The 12118-nt window shown below is 33.8% G+C and overlaps 1 protein-coding gene across 1 annotated transcript in view; it reads right to left on the reverse strand.

Annotated features, from left to right (window-relative positions):
• The window catches only part of KHDRBS2 (KH RNA binding domain containing, signal transduction associated 2), a 571359-nt gene that overhangs the window by 1779 nt on the left and 557462 nt on the right, over window positions 1-12118 (reverse strand). The window lies entirely within an intron of this gene.

The following is a 12118-nucleotide window of genomic DNA, read 5'->3' on the forward strand; positions in this document are numbered from 1 at the left end:
GATTCCAGAAACTAGGGTATCTGGGTCTTTCAGACAGAATTCAGTTCTTGAGTAGAGAGCAAATTGCATGCATGGGGCTATGATGGGAAGAAGTATAGACATAAGAAAAGGGATTACTTTAAAAAGACACGTTGACATTGATAGTTGATGTAAAAGATGATGGCAATGACAATATCACCTGGAAAACCATTGATGAGTGAGACCAACTGATGTAGGGCATATGCCCCCAGAAAATTCAAGTATACCTAAGAACATCTCTAGCAAAAACAATAAGAAAAATTTGATTTGCACTCACTATACTATAGGGCAAGAAACAATGATCTACTATACAGAAAAACAATCAAAAGCTTATCAGTGTAGAAGTAAATAGCATTTAAATGGGTAAGTATTAGGTTTCTGAACATATCCTTCACTAGGACATCTTTATTACAAATGATATCTGATGATAAATGAAAAATTATATGTTTTTCATTGAAGTTACATGCTTATGTTTATTTCAGTATGTGATAGGGCATAAAATAGAAGTAAGAGCCTAAGTAAATATAAGAACTGTTACCCCTACTCAGAATACAGACTTATGTAGATCAGGCTAATTATGGCCTATGAGCCAGCTCTGGTCGGCTGCCTATTTTTATAAATAAAGTTTCACTGAAAACAGACACGATTATTTACTAACCTATTGTTTCTGACTGTCTTCACTTCACAAAAGCAGACTGAGTTACTGTGATACAGACTATACTGCCTGCAAAGCCTAAATTAGTTACATTTTGGGTTTTTATCCAAAAGGTTTATAGACCCTGCTCTAGATCCTGTCGTCTTTTTTGGTGGGAGATTTTAAGTGTTGGTCTTTCTGACGTGATCTCTTGAGGAAAGAATTTGGCCCAAACTGCCCAAATTTCTCAACATAGAAATTTCAGAGAATTTTATATAGGTACTTGACTGGATAAGTAAAACTGTCTTCGATGCACTAGAATGGAAAATGAATTTTTGCTTACAAGTTTGAAAGTGCCTCCTGAACTTTATGTAATATAAATTTTATACTTTGTCTATGAATAATCAAGAATGTATCAATGTTGCTGTCCTCTAGTGGCAAAATCTACCCCACTTTATTACTGTTTTTAGTAAAGGGAATGTACCACTTTTTGCTTCATTTGTTCTAGACTGTGAGAGATCGCAGGGTTGCAGCCTATGGGGTTTTCCCAGGCTATGGAAGTTCTGAATCCTTTCTCACATGCTCTGTGTTTCTGGTAGCTTCTTCAAAACAGCAAAACAGCCTTGCGCAGAGTGACAGCAATACGGGCCACATCTACCCCTAGGTTTGTCTGAACCATTAAACTGGCATAGCTCTGGGGACTTGCTGCAGAGCACATATTTAAAATGAATTCATGGGCTTGGCTTTACTTGGCTTTATCAGACAGCTAATTGATGGACTAAAAGCTTACATTTCCCAACTGTTGGTCAGCATTAAAATAGGAAGTGTCACTGTTCACAGCTATAGCCCAAGTGCCTGGAGAAAAGGCAATGCCTAATAGGGGTTGAATGCAATGAAAGATTGCATGAATGAACGATTAACTCTAGGAACTAGGAGGCAGAAAGAGCTTCCAATGACAGCCTTGAAAATAGTAACAACTGAGCTGAGGGAATCCAACATTAACTATAAAATCTCTAGAACTAGAAATCTGAGATATGTCTTAGAGAGTTGAAGTCAGACTTTTACTCAAGAGATTTAATTAGCTATGTACTAAAAATATTCAGTACTGGAGTCAATGAAACAATCGTAATGGAATCACATTACAAAAAGGTATAAAAACATGTTGTATTGCACAAAAATGTGTTCTCTATAGTTCTCTGGGTGTATGCAAATTAATACTATGCTCTTTCTTCCTTGAAAAGGCTAAGAAAAGGAGAAAACGATTAATCTACCATTAATTATAACCAGAATTTCTACACAGGCAAAATGAGTTTTAGATTTTTTAAGATTCCTTACCATTAGTAGAGGAAATCAAGAATTTTGTTCACTTAATTCAGATCTTGGTTCCACTGCTTACAGGTTCTCAGTAATAATAGTGAATTGAGTTTAGGAAAATATTATTTCTCTTTGGGCCAAACTTCCCTGGTCTGTATTTTTCATAATATTATAGTGTTTCTATACAGTATACCCACACATATTGCCATAGGATAACACGAGCCAGCTTGTCCCAGTGAATTTTATGTATGGTCTTTAATCTGCACTGGATGTTTTTCCTTTGTCATCATATCATGTATCTTTGAAACATATATGGTCACCCAGCCCCTCATTCTCACCAAAGCTCTTAGATTTCTTCACTACACTGCAAGTACCAGAGATAAAGGTGATTCCTAGAAATCTAAAGGAATTTTAACTTGAGTCTATCATGGAAGCTTACACAAGAAAAGAAAAAAAACAAAGGAAGAGATAAATTATTATAAGGTCCTCATAATGGGAATTCTCTAAAACTTGAAGTTACAAAGGCCCAGGAATGCACTTAGAATATATCTGTTTTCTTGGGATTCTCCTATTCAGCAGATCCAGTGGATTTAAAATATTTTAGGGCTTCATGCAAATGTTGGAGTCCTGGCCAATTGTGTCTATTCCCATGAGGTATTCTAGGAAGTTATTTAAAAAAATAAATCATTGCAGACAATGAAATTTAGAGATAATCTTTCTTTGTCCTCCTGAAAAATGATGAAGTAAGATGATCTCAGTATCAGGATCATTGTCATGTGAGGAGCACTAGCCAGACTCTACATGTAAATTGAGCAAATAAGTAAGTTATTACTTAGAGAAGGTGAAAAATAACTGTCTGCCAAATTGAAATTAATGGAATGGTTTATGGAATTGAGGATCTGGAACAAATGAGGATATGAGAAAGAGAACTTAAGTGATAGAATCAAATTCCCACCAATTCTAGACTTCCTAATTCAGATTTTAATGTAGCATTTGTATATGAAATAAGAAGGAAAGGGGGCAAATGGAGCATTCAGAAAGTAAACTTTTTCTTTTTTATTCTTCACTAAAGATCTCCTATGCTAGTCATTGTACTTAGCCCTGAATATGAGGATAGTTTAAGGAGCCTTAAGGAGATCACAGGACAAAACTAACATGAAATTTGACAGATTACAACACAATTATAACTGATATTTGAAGAAAATGCTGGGGATAACCTAGAGAAGGGTGCTATTAACGTCCATTATTCAGCCGAACTTGGGCTAAACTCTAGCATTTACTCATCTCAAGGAAGTAATTTTCTGAGCAAATATGTAGCATAACTAAGAATTCAGACACTGTTTAACCTCTTTAAGAGAATTTACTTTCTTTAAAGACTTTCCTGTTATTAATTAATTTTATCATCTGGCCTTGTTTCTTAAACTGAATTCTAAGATCTTTTAAGGTGGGAGATATGTGGTAAGAACACCATAAATATTCGTAAGGTACATATAAATAAATAAATGACATCACCAGCTGAAATCAATTATATAAAATAAGTAAAACAGGACTCTTATTCAGAAACACATTGTTAGCAATTAGGTTCTAGTGTTGCATATACTTGAAATATATCAATATTTCTTTTAAAACTTGCTCTACCTCTAATTTTATGATTCAAACTAATTTTTTTTAACCACTTGAGTCAAGTTTTACAGAATGACATCGAGTGCATCTTCATTAGATGCTAATAAGCGTTATCAAGGAACATTTTAAGGTACTTTGATAAAGAGTTGTACATTACCCAGGTAAGTTTTCTGGTGCATTAAATGTTACTCTAGTAAGTTGAAAAGCTTCAGCAGGCAAGTAAGTACTCTGCTATCAGCGGGCTGAAGGCTGTTAAGTGGCGTGCATTTCTCAAAGTGCTTTCCATTCCTGCTGTGGGACCAGGTACTTTGGGGAGCATTCAGAGTAAGAAAGAAAAATATGGATGATTTTTAAAGTTGCAAAATAGTATTCTCTGATGGTTCCAGAGATACTGCAAATGTTGAGGTTAGTAGGAGGGAAAAAAATGAAGCGTAGGAACAGGTAGCCAATTTAGAAAAAGTTGGCATTATTTAAGTACCTGGAAAGTAAACTTTTAATGTTTTTCTTTCTGAAAGTAGGCTTAACTTGATATGACCCCTGATTTCATCCTAGACAATTAGAGTTGATGACTTTGGGTCTGAAAATACAAGGACTGTTGTTGGTAAAGTTATGATTTTAAAATACATTTCTGTAAAGGAAAGTCATCTATTTTTGCAAAGAAATAGACTCAGAGCCAACTAGGAGAGGGAACCAGGAGAGCAAATCCATTTAAGGTTTTAAGTAGAAAATTGCCAATATAAAAACTTTATATACCTACTAAATTTTGGCAAATGAATGATTACACTTTACTTAATGCATTGAGAACAAATTTATGCTTTCTTTAACTGTAGATGTTTATGGATTAGCTTTTTGGATTGCTTATTTTGATTCATCTTAAGAAAGATAATAATGAATTCTGATAGGGATCTTACAAACCAGAGATGGACTGGGTCTTTTGGGGCTTTTTAAGAAAAGCCTCCCTTGCTACTGGCAAATTTGTCCTAAATACCAAAATTCTCATCGAAAGCAGCCAGATCCATTTAATCTTTGAAGACGTTTTTTTTAGGTAAAAACCTGAGCTGGCTTTTGATAGTACAGGTTTCTATTGGACCACACGAACCATGGAACAAATAAATAACAATTAACTCTAAAGTCCAAACTTCACATAAACAATATAAATGCTTACTATGTGGCACATACTGAAAATATGAATGGGTAAATTTAGGAATACTGTCAATATATGAATAATCTATAATAGGAAAAATTATAAAAAATTTGGAGGAGAAAATTCTGAAATACATCTGTGGACTAACTAATTGGTGCTTGACATTTCTCTATTAACTTTAATTTGAGTCAATGTAACATGGGTCTGTGGCCATGGCTGGATTTTTTAACCCAAGAATTAAATCCAGTTTCTTTTTTCAGTTTGGGTATGGACACCTTAGGGCCATTTTTTTTTAACCCATCTTCATTTTTGTACTTAATCTTGTTTAATACCACCAAGTTTACTTCATGTATATACCTAATTTCCAGACCATAGTGTGGTTTTACAATTTTATCTTTGGTGTTAAGTTTAGGTTGTTTGAATTACTGCTGTTTCTGATCATGAACTCCAGTAGAGTTAAAAAAAAAAAAAAAAAAATCCCAGCAAACTTGAGGCTGCACCAAGAATAGCTTTCTCAGTAGTTTAGCTTTCAGTGAGTGATTTTTATAAGCTTCTATGTTCCCAGGAGAGGCTATCATGATTTGGATGGTTAAGAATCATTGTAAGTCAAACACTATGTGATTAGTATAAAACCCCTCCCCCTTGGTGGTGTTTTTAAATTGTTTATTTGGTTTTAGTCCTTACCCTGCACATTTTACAGATGATCATATTTAGTAATAACTTGACTCTATTTGTACCATTTCATTTCTAATTCCATCTATTAATGACTGACAAATTACATTTGTAAAAGTTACTTATATTTTATTCTTGACTTTGTTATATATCTTATAGCTGTCAAAAAATATAGGCCAATGGTTCTCAAATTTTTAAATAAATATGTATCTATCTTCGCACTTTGGAATTAAGATCTCATCTAAGTAAAAAAGAGATAAAGATGCCAGCTGGAGGAAAGATTTCCAAAATGGAAGGTACAAAAAAATATAGTGAATAATAATTGAACATAATATAGAAGCTTGTCTGACTTGAATTATAAAAATATTTTTATTATTGCTAAATAAAATCCCAAATCAATCAAAAGCTTGCAGAGTTCAGCCATAGAATTTTTTGAAGTATACATAAGGACTTTATGAAAAATAATGGAAGGAAGAATAAGAATGTTGATATAAAATAATAATTCTCTTCTCAAAGAATTTCAATAATGCCTTTAATTCAGTAGAGAAGGCAGATTTGGTGGCATAGCTTCACAGATGAAGAGACTGAAGTTGTAGTTATTAGATTGTCTTATTCCCTTGAATCCCTTATTTCTATATTTGAGAACAAAAATGAGCCCAGTATATTCAAAGACCAACACTAAGTTACGGGAGTTAGAAAAACATCAGTCTCTAAGCTCAGCAAAACGTTTAAACTGGCTGTTTAACCCGCTCTAACTCTGGGATTTTGCCCTCTTGTGCCTCTGTCTGCTTTCCCCGGGGAGGGGTGCTCCTATCTCACCACCTGTGCTAGAAAACACTTGGCTAGCCTTTGTCCCTGGTTACTATGAGGTCACTTCTAAAACTTGAATTTCTTGGAGCAACTGGATACATAGTGGATCCAATCGTTTATGCTAAGGAAATGACTGAGGATGAGGGCTAGTCATACCAAAAAGACCAATCATTGAGATTGTGGGGCGTGGGGCTGGGTTTTGTCCGTGTGATATCAGCCCAACTTGGGGAAGGGAAGAGGCTGGAGACTGAGATGATTCAATCAATCATGCCCACAGAATGAAACCATAAAAACATTGTGAACACTGAAGTTTAAATGAATTTCTCTGGTTGGCAATACTTGGAGCACCGTTACACATCAGGGTGCCAGGAGAATAATGCAGCCCTGGAGATTTCGAAAGCTCCACGTGTGAGACTCGCAGACCTTGCCTTTAGTGTCTCTCCCTTTGCCCTGTTCTGTTTTCTATCCTTTTGTTATAACGAAACTGATTTTAAGTATAGTGCTTTACTTTGCTATGTGGGTCGTTCTGGCAAATTATTAAACCTGACGGGGTAGTAGGAACCACCAAATTTACGGCCCCCTGGTTAGAAGGGTGGCCTGGTGTCTTTTAAACTTGTGACTGGTTGTGATGTGAGGGAAGTTTTGTGCAGAACTGCGTCCTTAACTTATAAAACATGCCCTTCCTCAGTCTCTTTGTTTGCTCTCCCCAATCTTCTCAGCAGCCTCAATCTGGGCTCTTTGCCCTGACTGGACCCATCTAGTATCTGCTCCTGCATACAGCTGAGTATGAGTGGCCTTCTCCTGTGATCTTCCCGCACAACTGACCTATCTAGTCTATGTTTTGTTTTCATTTTTGGTTTTCTTGGCACATCTTGTTACCAACTAAGCTATAGGTTTGATAAGGTACCAATATGGTTAAATCATTTGTTCAATACAGAAAGACATTGACTTAAATAATCAATAATTATAATTACATTTTCAACATAGTTTTATCAGTTCCTACTGAGTCATTCAATAAACTGTGACATATATGATGAGTGAAGTGTTTTACATTCATTTCAGAACAACGTATCTTTTTTTAATCCATGACCTCTTTTAATAAACACAAAATCCTCCCAAACTCTGGAAATTATGTAAAGACCTCCTAAGGTGACCTATCTTCTGGATATACACTTTCATAGCTGATGTATTTCCACATAGGCAAGGAAAATATTTTCTTAGCTTTATATTTTGCACTGTGTACTTTGTATTTTAAAAACAGTCCATTTTTTAACATTCTAACCATATATCTATACCATATTGAATATTTTTTTGTGTGTATTCTCTGCTCACTCCAAGATTTTGACAATAGATCTCTCAACTCTCCCCTCCTCCTCAGTTAAAATGATTGGACCATTAACTCAGCAGAAAAAAAGGGATTAAAAAAAATCTCCCTATGCCTAGTTTTCTTGTCTCATAAAGAGAGTTGTTAGATGCATGTGAATTATAATTTTTTGTGGATCCTATTATCTGTTAGGTAAATTTTAGACAAATCAGGTCTGGGATTTAACTGTTAAACATACAGTTGTGCAAAAAAGGACTAAATTCTATCTCCAATAACTAAATATATAGTTTTTTAAAGGTGGATTTAAAACTCCAGGTTTTATAACACAAGGTTTCCTTACAAAATACCTAATTTTCTAAAAGCAGTCTGCGTATGTATTACCTCCAAGATGGTAAATGCAGTTTTCACCATTCATATTAGGTTCATAGGCTACTTTTCATCATGCTCCCTCCCATGCACATATCTATCTAAACCTTATTCTCCACCTTAGCTTGTAGTAGGACCACCCAGGAATCTTTAAAACTAATGCCCAGTTCTCCTCATCAAAGATTGATTATGATAACTGACATTGGTATTTTTTTCAATACTCACCAGGTGATTCTAAAATGTTTAATTAAGGTAAAGAATCTCTGATCTAAAATATTAAAAAGTGGTTCCACTTTTGTCTAAAATTGATAAATTTAGAAGTGCATAATCCAAAACATAATTGATACTGTAAATACACTTAACAAAATCAGCAACGCAAGCAAGGAAGTGGTGCCGCATTGCTCTTTTTGACTGCTTCTTGCCTATGCAACATAACATTCCTTTATTATCAAGACAAGTTGGATTGGATGGCTACCTCATGGTAACCTCTGAAATAGTAAGAAACAGAAAATTAAAGATTTTAAGCTAATTTTACAACTAAATTTTAAAGTACAGTATCATTAGTCTTTCATTTAAAAATAAAGTTCATAACTCCATATTAAAATTAAATTGAATATATCATAGTACTGTTCTCAAAAGCTTTTTATGTAACAACTTCAATATTTATAAATTCTAAGAAAAATAAATTGTTAGTATGCATTAGTTTTTAAGTGATTGATAAACTGTTGCCCATATTAAGAAAACTCATCTTCATTTGTAAAATCAATTTCCTTACATTTCTATTTCTATTTATTTTTAAAAATAGACAGTCTTTGTTCTGGAATCACACGGTGGCATGATAGCCACTTAGCTTCATTTACGTTTGCTGTTTTACAGATTAATCAATGTAGGGCTTATTTTTACACCGGGAGAATAATCATTCCAGCTTCTCAACACAAAATTAATCCTTTCATGTTCTGCAATTGACTTGAAGTGAGGCACTCAAATGTCCTAGATACAGCACAAAAATTCTTTTGCTTTCATCGATTTAAAGACAATGTATTAATATTATTCTCCTTGGTTCCACACAGCTGTCATCTAAAATGTCACTAAAGAATGGATTCATAATTAACACTTCAGTTCATACATTAAATTCATTTTAATAAACAGCTCTTTTCTCCAAGAAGAGAATATCACTGTCCATGCTTAGTTACCAGTCTTGAAGAGAATTTAGAGGGTTTTTCTTACATGAAGCATTGCTTAGCCAAGCTGATCTATATACTGTACTTAAAATGCTTTCTTATTGAATTATGACCCAATTAGACTTATGCAAAACAACTGTAATGACTGATAAATTAGGAAATATTTTTAAAATGCAGAAATGGATTTGAGATTCCTGTAAGTCAAATATTCAGGTTCCAAAAATAAACTCAAGTTGTCAAAAGTTTAATATTTAAGTGTTAACTAAATAATAATTCAACATCAATGAAACATCTAATAAATATTAACACACTAAATATTTATAATATAATAAATAAGAATTATATTGTCCTTTTGTCTTAATATTTATTTAAATATTAAAAATTTATTTTTATATTGCTATAAGAACAATAGTTAATATTTAATACTAAATTTATACAAATACTTTGAATAATTTAATTGTTATGAAGGTGAAGTCCAAAGCAATACATAATTTTCTTGGAAGTCAATATGTTTGCTAGTTTAATATGCATTATAGCCCCAAGAGAGACAAATACAATTTCATCTGGTGATGCACACACACATTGGATGAAGCTTCAGAATGACTGTCACACTGAGTGTCTGCATTTTTACTTCTAGTGCTTTATTCAGGACCATTTCTGGAGGAATTCTGAATGAGAGATGCCATTTGTGAATCTTTTGAATGCAGGACACAATTATCCCAGAGAATTGTTCTTCTTCCCTCCCCACATGTTGGTTTGCCCCACTGTTCTTCCCACCAACCAGAGAAGGAGCGAAGGGAGCCCACAGCAAGCGACCATGAGCCTCCTCACATACTGTCTGAGTTTGGGGTATTGCCAGGAAACAGAATTGGGGCTACATATTTTATAAAAACACAGATATTCCATTGAGATTTAATATCTGTACTCATTACACAGCCAAAATGTAAGAGAAATTACTAATTCAGCAGGGAAGTGAAAAATAAGTGGAGATGCAAGATTTACGTTTTAGAATAAATGTTAACTGATTTAAAAGACTGTGCACAGTTCATTAAAAACAAACTATAAATGGATACTAGTTAATATGTGAGGTATGAAAAATTAACTAAAAAACATCAATTTTTATATGACATAAATGGGTCCTCAAATCACTATTCCACATGCATATCTAATTTTTTCTTCTGCTTATTTGGATATCATAAGATGAGCAACATAGCAGGAAAAACCCTGTACTTAAATTTCCCTCAATATAATACTTAATACCAGCTGAGTGCATGTAATGTGTATTAATTTAATTAGGCTTAAAGGTGATGATGCTGAGGTCTTATTATTTCTCATCATTTGATTGGGTCCCTTTTCTATTGTCTATATAGGATATGAGAATATGAGAATGATCCAAATTTAAATCTCATGACCATATGGATTGACATATAAGTATTTACTTCCTGGTTACACAAAAGGAGGAAGTATCCCTTTTCAACTGAACAAATTTATAGTAATTCTGATGGCACATGTGAAAATATAGTAAACTCTGCATTTTGTCAATGGACATGGACACCAGGGTGGTGATTGCTGTAGAGAGGAGATATAAAGGGACTAAATTATAATGGAAAAAGTACAATAAAGATTAAGTAAAAAATTAAAAATTAAAAAAAGAGTGAAAGAAAGCTTTTCTTCTTTATTTTATAAGAAAAATCTTAAAGGACTTTTTATAAAGCAGTTTAAGTTGTTTTCTCTTTAAAAATAAAACATATGTAATGGAAAAAATATTTTGAAAATTTATATGGAACCACAAAAGGCCCCAAATAGCAATAGCAATCCTGAGAAAGAACAAACTTGGAGGAATTACACTACCTAATATCAAACTATACCACAAGACCATAGTAATAATCACAACAGCATGGTATGGTCATAAGAACAGACACATAGAGTAATGGAACAGAATACAGACCCCAGAAATAAACCCACACCTTTATAGTCAATTAATATTTGATAGAGGAAACAAGCACATATGATGGGCTAAAGAGAGTTTATTCAATAAATAATGTTGGGAAAATTGGACAGATACATGCAGAAAAATGAAACTAGACTAGCTTTTTACACCATGTGCAGGAATAAATTCAAAATGGATTAAATGCTTAAATGTTAGACCAAAACCATAAAAATCATAGAAGAAAACACAGGCAGCAAAACCTCAGACATTGATCATAGCAATATTTTATTGGATATACCTCCCCAGGCAAGGGAAACAAAAGGAAAAACAAACAAACAAATGGGACTACATCAACCTAAAAAAAATTTGCACAGCAAAGGAAATCATCAATAAAATATGATGACAGCCCACAGAATGGGAGAACATATTTGCTGATACATCTGATAAGGGGTAGATATCCAGAATTTATAAAGAACTTACAAAACTCAACACTAAAACAAAAAACAAACAAACAACAACAACAAAAAAAACAATTAAAAAATGGGCAAAGGACCTGAATAGGCACTTCTCCAAAGAGGACATACAGATGGCCAATAAACATATAAGAAGATGTTCAGTATAACTGATCATCAGAGAAATGCAAATTAAAACCACACTGAGATATAATCTCACACCTGTCAGAATGGCCATCATCAACAAATCAACAAACAACAAGTCCCGGTGAGGATATGGAGAAACGAGAACCTTGCTGCACTGTTGATGGGAATGCAAACTGGTGCAGCCACTGTGGAAAGCGGTATGAAGATACCTCAAAAATTAAAAATAAATCTGCCTTTTGACTCAGTGATCGCACTTCTGGGAATATATCCGAAGGAACCTAAAACACTAATTCAAAAGAACATAAACACCCCTATGTTCACTGCAGCATTATTTACAATCACCAAGATTGCAAGTTGCACAAGTGACTATCAGTAGATGAGTGGATAAAATAAGAACGGGACATTTACACAATGAATACTATTCTGCCGAAAAAAAAGAAAAAGTTTTATCTTTTGCAATAATTTGGACGGACCTGGAGAACATTATGTTAAGTGAGATAATC

The sequence above is a fragment of the Furipterus horrens genome, unplaced genomic scaffold (assembly GCF_987537825.1).
Source record: "Furipterus horrens unplaced genomic scaffold, mFurHor1.1.pri manual_scaffold_6, whole genome shotgun sequence".
In the NCBI taxonomy this organism is placed as follows: Eukaryota; Metazoa; Chordata; class Mammalia; order Chiroptera; family Furipteridae; genus Furipterus; species Furipterus horrens.